The sequence below is a fragment of the Cyrtonyx montezumae genome, unplaced genomic scaffold (genome assembly GCF_038088225.1).
Source record: "Cyrtonyx montezumae isolate F1298 unplaced genomic scaffold, pur_monq_1.0 scaffold_10, whole genome shotgun sequence".
In the NCBI taxonomy this organism is placed as follows: domain Eukaryota; kingdom Metazoa; phylum Chordata; class Aves; order Galliformes; family Odontophoridae; genus Cyrtonyx; species Cyrtonyx montezumae.
Window position 1 is genome coordinate 15,110,040 of NW_027071826.1, and position 7,855 is coordinate 15,117,894.

The 7,855-nt window shown below is 36.7% G+C and overlaps 1 long non-coding RNA gene across 1 annotated transcript; it reads left to right on the top strand.

Annotated features, from left to right (window-relative positions):
• Positions 1-7,637, top strand: LOC136058337 (uncharacterized). Its single transcript, XR_010623128.1, has 3 exons — positions 1-272; positions 4,507-4,637; positions 7,205-7,637. It is a non-coding gene; the product is annotated as an uncharacterized LOC136058337 (long non-coding RNA).
• The last annotated feature ends 218 nt before the right edge of the window (positions 7,638-7,855 follow it).

Below are 7,855 nucleotides of genomic sequence, written 5' to 3' on the forward strand. Positions count from 1 at the left end.
AGCAAACACGTGAGGGTGGAATTTAAATACAGTTGCTCAATTTACACTGAGCAAGAGAAGAGGTTCAAAACTGCTCCAAAAATTCTCCAGGCTGTGTCCAGTCATGAGGTCTTCATCCAGGCCCCTTCTTGCACTAAGGCAGCCTCAAGACACAGGAGGGCTGTCCTCACTGACCATAAATGCCAGTTCTTCATTCCAGCTTCTCCCCTAACCAGCAGAATGCTGCATGTTGGAACCAAGGCGATGAGCATCGGCTGGGAAAAATTCCTGAGGTGAGGAAAATTTTTCTTCCAATCTTACTCACGTGGAATGAAAATGGAAGTCCATAGGGCAAAGTACAATGACTTGTATTGCTTTGTTTGTAAAGCAGCAGTCATACATACTTATCTTGATAACAAAGTATGCCACCGCCTAGGTTACACCCAGTCATGTCATGTGTGATCATAGCACTGACAGGGTGCCTTTTCCTTCTTAGGAATTCCATCCAGTTGTAAGTAGGTGAGTGATGTTCTGCTTCCTACACACCCTAAAAATAGTACCATGCTCCCAAAAAACAATGTTATGCTCCTGCTGTACGGGTCATTCATATTACCCCCAGGATTATGCCATTTCACATAAGTCTGCTGGCAGCTGTTTAGTTACTGTATCTTTCGCTTCTCACCAAGCAGTTCTCAGGTATGGGGACTAAAGGTATCATTATAACCTAGGTATTTGCATAAAGAGATCCTTTTTGAAATGCAAGTATCTCAGTAGGCTGGATCTGGGGAATCTCTGGTGAATTTTACCTCTCCAAACACATAAACGTTTTAGCCTCCACAAATTTCTCTGATGGAGAGACACTGACAACGCTTGTTTGTTCCACTTGATTCCTTAAACTCTTAGAGCAAGGAGTTTTGTGAAGAGCCCAAAAGGACCAAGCATTACTTCCCACGTGGAACCCTTGTCTTCTTAAACAGCACCATTTGGATAACCAGGTCAGTCAGTGGCAAGCTGTCCAAGAATATCTCATGGCAGCTTCCAGGAGGAACTGTAGATGAATTGCTGCCAGCAGCTGTTCTATGTGACGGCAAATGGTATGCACTTGGAGTGCTCTGGAGGATTCACACTGCCCATGTACTAAATGGCAGTTTGCATTATAAGGGTGCCTGGACAGCTCTGTTCTGCAGCAGTCATTCTGATTGGGAAGGCTCCATGAAGTTTCAGATAAGTTATGGCCACATTACTATATTTCCATTGCTGCATACCTGAAAGCTGTGGTACTCTTTCACAACTATGTCTGCCGTGATGATCTGGAAACTGCCTTTGATGGTTTGTCTGGTGCAGCCAGGAACCTGCAGACACATTTGTATTCTGCCTGTGCATAGCCTAACTGACAAACACTGATTGAGTAGGGCAGCACGATGAAAAGTAATAGTGATGAGCAGCAGAATCAACAATGAAGCATATTCTCTTAGGCTGGCAATGATCACATTTGTCATAAATAAAAGGGTGCTAGTTTGTTCCCTGTGATGATGCCCAATCTCTGAAACCACAGAGGTTACATACTTAAACATACTGATGGCAACACAGAGACCATAAATCCTTGAAATTGTGAATAAGAACTTACAGGATTAATTAATTATAATCCTGAATAACGCTGATGAAGTCCCTTGTGGTGGGACTCAAATGAAGATCTGTACCTCATCCATAGCTGTTTTTTCCCATACTTACATAGCGACAGTATGAAACTATGGCAAATGAATGTGTGAGGACCTCTTCTTTCAGAATCATGATGGATAGAAAATCTGGAGGATGTGGCAATTCAGTCAAGCAAGGCAGTTTTGCTACACTGGCCTGATTGTCCACTTGTCTGTAGGAGTCAGGAATTAGCAAGATCAATTAATGGCAACTACAATGATTCTAGTAAAAGATGTTCTGCAAGTAGCGTGTTGGTGCCACAGAGCAGGCATCAGAAGTTACCTCTGTGTCTCCAGTTGTTCTCTCCATAACTTGGAGCAGTCATTCAAGACTTGCATATAACGTAATCTTCCCACTGGGCAACTTGTGCTAGTCCACCACAATCACACTTGATGAAGTAGAGAATGGCATCCACTACAGCTGCAGTGGTGAGCACTGTCTAGGAGAAAGACGGTTTTGAAGTGAAGCTTCCCCTATGTTCTGTGGGTAAGTAGAATAAGATCTGCAGGCTTGCCACCTTCAAACCTTCTATCATCACAAAACTGTTTTTTTAAAAAGCAGCTCGGTGTTACAGGGATGATTCATAATGCTGCAGTATCACTTAGCTGACTTGAAAGAGATGTTAATGTCATCATTTTGATGTTCACTTCTAAAGAGTAAGAAACTAAGCGCTGAAAATGCCTTATGTACCTATAGCCTTGTGTTACGCTTCTAAAACACCTGGACTACAGAGGGATTTTCTTACTATGGTCTCCTTCTGAAATTCAATTTTTTAATAGAGAACTGATTCTGTATTTTTTTATAGAAGGAGGACAGAACAAAATTTAAACTATTACTATTCTTTATTTATTTATTTTGAGTTTTGTTAACAGATTTGGCTAAGGTTGTATTCATAAAACCTTGTCTCTGAGTTTACAGTGTAAGGACTCAAAGCTATACTACTTCTGTGAATATAAGTAATAGAGATAAGTAGTCCTGATCTGTTTAAGGACAGATGAAGTATTTAAGCATTTGCTGTATTGTATTTCATCTATGTAAGTTTTTGCAAACAAGCCATATATATATATACACAAATTTGAGTCAAAGAAAGCTATGCCAGGGGAGAAAAGTTAATTTAAAGTAAATGCAGAAGACACAAGTAATATATTATATAGCTTTTATAAATACACGTATATGGGACAAGATAAAACCCTTGATAAAAAATTGAAATTAGTATTGCAGAACCATACATTATATATATTTATATTTTATGTACAAAATGTAGTTTTCCAAAAGGTATAAAAAGAATTATATATATATATAAAACTTATATATACTTATATAAAACTTAACAAGTCTGTGCTGTCCTAATCAAATATTAAACATGCTTTTTCTTTTCAGTTACTGGAAAGTTAAATCACTAAGCATTCTGAGTAGGTCCAACCACAGTCTGGAAAATATTACAGACTATTTTCCACTCCTTTTGAAAGAGGAAACCGCTGTTATCAGTACCTGGCTTCAAACTCTCATCAGAAAAAAAATTCAGAATATGTATGTACATATGTATGTACACATGTACATGTGTACACACATATATATGTGTATGAGTATGTAAACACATGTATGTAGGCATTCATTCCATGGTTGGTCACATAAAAGCAAACTGTACTCCGTTAAAGAGAGTTATTTCAAGACTGGTGTTTCAAGTCACTTTAAAATGAATATCTTAAAGTTCAAGGAATAGTATGATTTTTCTATACTTACTAAATATACAAAAGAAAATGTGAAACACAAAGCATATTATGAAGGCTTTGTTTAGGATATAATCTATGCATATTAAAAATAGCTAAGAGTATTAACAGAAAGGCATCTTCAGTCACCTTGAATTCAGAACCCACAGATCTCAATTGTCTTTCTTACAAATAAACTGAAATATAGACTATGAAAGAGTGGGCAGGTGCAGGAATGGGCTGTCCAGGGAGGTGGTGGAGTCACTGACCCTGGAGTTGTTCATGGTACGTTTAGACATTGTGTTGAGGGACATTGTTTAGGAATTGTTTAGGGAATTATCAGTGATGGGTGGACAGTTGGACTGGATGATCTTGCAGGTCTTTTCCAAGCTTGGTAAATCTACAATTCTATGCTTATATATGGACCATTTAGTTCCTGTTAGATGGGCACTTTTGATGGAGAATCAATGTTTGGCCTTATTTAGTAACTATCAGGTTCAGTGAAAAAAAAATGATTTTCCGTTTTCAGTTGTGCTTTAAAGACTATCATCATATTATACTAGGGAGAAATTTGGGGGGACATCTTTTTTAGTTAGCATAAAGGAGTGTCAGTCTCTAGGTAGGGCTCTTAGCTGGAGCTCTTCAGTATTACTGCAATGTGATGGAACCTTTGTCCTGTGACTACAACCATAAGATTAGATTTTCAATTCTAGAGTGAAACGTCTGCTGAAAATAATCTCTGATGTATAATACCATACAGAAAAAAGATTTAGAATTATTTCTTTAGACATCTAAAGTAAATTTGAATAGATGTGTGGCTTCTTTGTGTACAAATATTGTTTTATGAACATTGTAGGTAACTGAATGCTGAGAAATTAATTGCATGAACATACTGACTTAATACCTAAATGCAAGACAAACAATCAAACTGGAGAGACAAGAGAAGAGCCTCAATAGAGTAAACGACCAACAGAAAGCAGTTAATGTTCTGTTAACAAGTGGTAGTAGGATCTTAAGAGAGATTGATAGCCAGTTTCTTTAAATGTTTTGGGTTTGTTGTTATTCATGTGAGGGCTCTGTTTTAATAACACTATATGATTTCTCTATTTGTCACTTTCAGTAATCTCAACAGGAATGAAGTTTACAAAACCACAGACCAACCAACTAAACAGGACTGAAACAGATTGTTGTAACACAATGCTTCATCTACAGTAAGAGGATGGATGCACTGTGAAGCTTCACTGCAGATAGGTAATAGCATTAATAAGAGGAAACCAGTGGTAATATCCAGAATCACCTGGAACTATGACATTAACATCTTTGAATCTGCAATTGAAGACAAATGTTGTGACAGCAGCAGAGGCAGGAAGTCTCCAGGGGTGGGGTGAGAGTGCAGAGAAAGAGAGGCACTGGGAAGATTAGGACTGAGAAGATTATTGCCTTTGAGAACGAATGATAATTTCTTAATGGGTTTCCTGAAGTCAGAAAGGGTACATAAAAGACTGCGGAAAACACAACACTGGTTTGGCCTGAAACACAAGATTAAATAAGGGATTAACATTCTGTTTGTCAAAAGGGAGGGATTCGTGATTTTTGCAGAGATCTCCTTCATCTCCTCCCTATAATCAAAGGATAGCACTCCAGGACAGCAGTGAACACTGTGGGTTCATGTTCAATCCAAAGAAATCTACAGTTCTGTTATATTAATACTTGCTATCAGGAAGCATTTTGTGTAACGTATGAAGCAAACAAGTATCTCATACTTGCACAGTCTTTAAAAACATAGTTTTCTAAAAAGAAATACTATCACATAGAGGAACAGTTTTACTAATTTATAATAAAAAAAAAGAAATATGCATCTCATTACCTACTCAAAGCAAATGTTTTGATGGGAAGACATCATAAGGGCACACTGTAAATGTGCAAATCTATGTTGCTCAGAGAACGAGTGGTTAAGTCCAAGTTATACCCCAACTCCACTGTTAATTGCAAAGAGAGCAAGAGATAATAAAATGCTAAGAGTTGGTGGGGGTCATCCCATTCGACTTCACATTTTGAAAATGCAAACATCCAGTGCATCTCACTAGAGTTGTAGGAAGGCAACACTGAGTCTAACAAGAAACAAATAACTTACTCCAGAGTTTCTGTAACAACACAGCTGGATCTCGTGTGATAAAAATCTGGCTGAATAGGAATGTGTTCTTTTGAAATTAGAGAGAGACTTTGTATTAGAATCAATCTTCAGTAATTCCTTGAAAATGCTAGGGGGCTATAGGGTACTGAAATATCTGAGTTATTTACAGTGTCAGTAATCTGTATGGCTATAATGTTACCTACCAATACACTAACAGGCAGCCACCACATACAGACCTTCTAAATGACAGACAAAGGAAAATCATTTCAAAGGACATTTTTGTGAACACAAGGTTCATAGTTCAGAGAAAATACAAATCTTGAGGATTTTATAAGAGGAATGTAAAATACCTTCTGCCCAACAGGGCCACCCCATCCATTCAGGGGTGGATGTTAGGAAGAATTTATTCTCTGAAAAGGTATTCGGGAAACAGAACAGGCTGTCTGGGGAAGTGGTTGCATCACTGTCCCTGGAGGTGTTTAAGAAGTGTTTAGATATTTTAATGAGATACATGGTTTGGTGGGGAAATATTGGTGGTAGGTGGATGGTTGGACTAGATCATCTTAGAGGTCTTTTCCAATCTTGGTGATTTGGTGATTGAAACTGTCAGTTCTATCATCTCTAAATAGCCAATATTTCCCTTTGAGTGTTCTACCTGAGAGAAATGCAAGTGTGGCTATATGTGGATTACTGAAATGAAAACTCAAAGAACTGCTAATGTGTGATTCATGTCCCCTGCCCATAGCTAAAATTTAACTGGACAATATGAGGTGAGGAGACGTGCTTCACGTTCAGGGTTTGAATAAGAAATAGTGGCAGATGCAACAGAAAAGACAGCATTCCATGCAGGAGATAATAGGTAACAATTCTTCACTTTCCTCCTTTTTTAAGATTAATTAGATTTTTTTTATTATCTATTATTATAGGTATCTGTTTATCACCTGATTTTTCACAGTAATATTTTACATCTGCTATGTATTCTTAGAATCATGTCTATCAGCTGTTTTTATAATCAAATTTCTAATCATTTAAAACTAACGTGAATCTCTCAAATCTTTCCTCAAAACAATTTCCAGGCCATTTTGGAGAGTTTTCTTTTCAGCTGTAATGCTGCTTATATTATGCTATAATATATTACACTAAGCTGAGAGTTGCTCTCCGATTATCTAGTACAATACCTGCAATTAGGGGTTTTTGGATTTATTCTGAAGAGCTCAGTAGTTCTACTACAAATTCTTTCCAAATGCCTAGAGATATACCAGCCGGCTCTGGAATATAGTTCTCTCAATTTAGTCATCTCTGCTACTTCAATTAAAAGGCACATCTTATATTTTTAACTTTAAAAGAGTAGTTTCAGAACCAAGAACCATATAACTTTTGCCAAGGTAAAGGAGAAAGTGACTTAGGAATCTCTGAAATATTAGTCAATTCATTAATTTTTATTGTTCTATGCTAATTTAACAAATGCAATATCCTCAAATATGTAAGTAGAGAAAAAAAGTTGTGGAAATTATATTATTATTCATTTATGCTTTTTCTAAACTGCCTTTCCCTCTTCATTAAGCAATGCTTTTCTTCACTGTCTCCTTTTTGGTAGGATCTCTTTAAGAGCTACAGTGCATACCTTCAAGCTCTGCCTGTTATTCACTTATTTTTCCCCCTTGTGTTTTTGCTTCCTTTTTAGGGGGTGGAGAGCAGATGCGTGGCTTCTGCAACTATCAAGATGTACATGTGGTCTCTGTGCTGAGTTAAAAGTTTTAATTTCCTCATCTGGAGCTTTCAGATCATGTCGATTAGCTTCTCCTTTTTTTAAAGTACCCATCTCCAGGATTTACAGATAGTTTTCAAATTGTAACAAGTCACAGATGAGTATTCTGAGAAGGATTTTGGGTTTAATTACACTGCAGTCAGTATTAGTCAGAGATATAATGGCCTTAACGACAAATTCAAAAATAGTTTAAAATTGTGAGTGAGGATTATGACCCAAAAACCAATTTCTTGTATTAACCAGAAATTCTATCCCTATCTAGCTTAAGCATTTAAGTAGATCAGAAATCAAAACAACCTTCTACTTTTGTTTTAATAGATAGCATTGCATTTTTAAATAGTGTTCATTAATTTTTTATTTTTATTTTTTGATTTTTCAAAGCAAAAAAATGCAGCATTTTTAATGATTTGTCTTAACATTCTTAACAATTAAATTTTTAAAACTGTTGCTAGGAAAAGTAGACATGATGTAACTGAAGAATAAAATAAATGAATTTTCAGTGGAGAAATGAATGCTAACTGAAGAAGGACTTCATTTTAATCATAGAAATTCATTTTGATGCTGAGA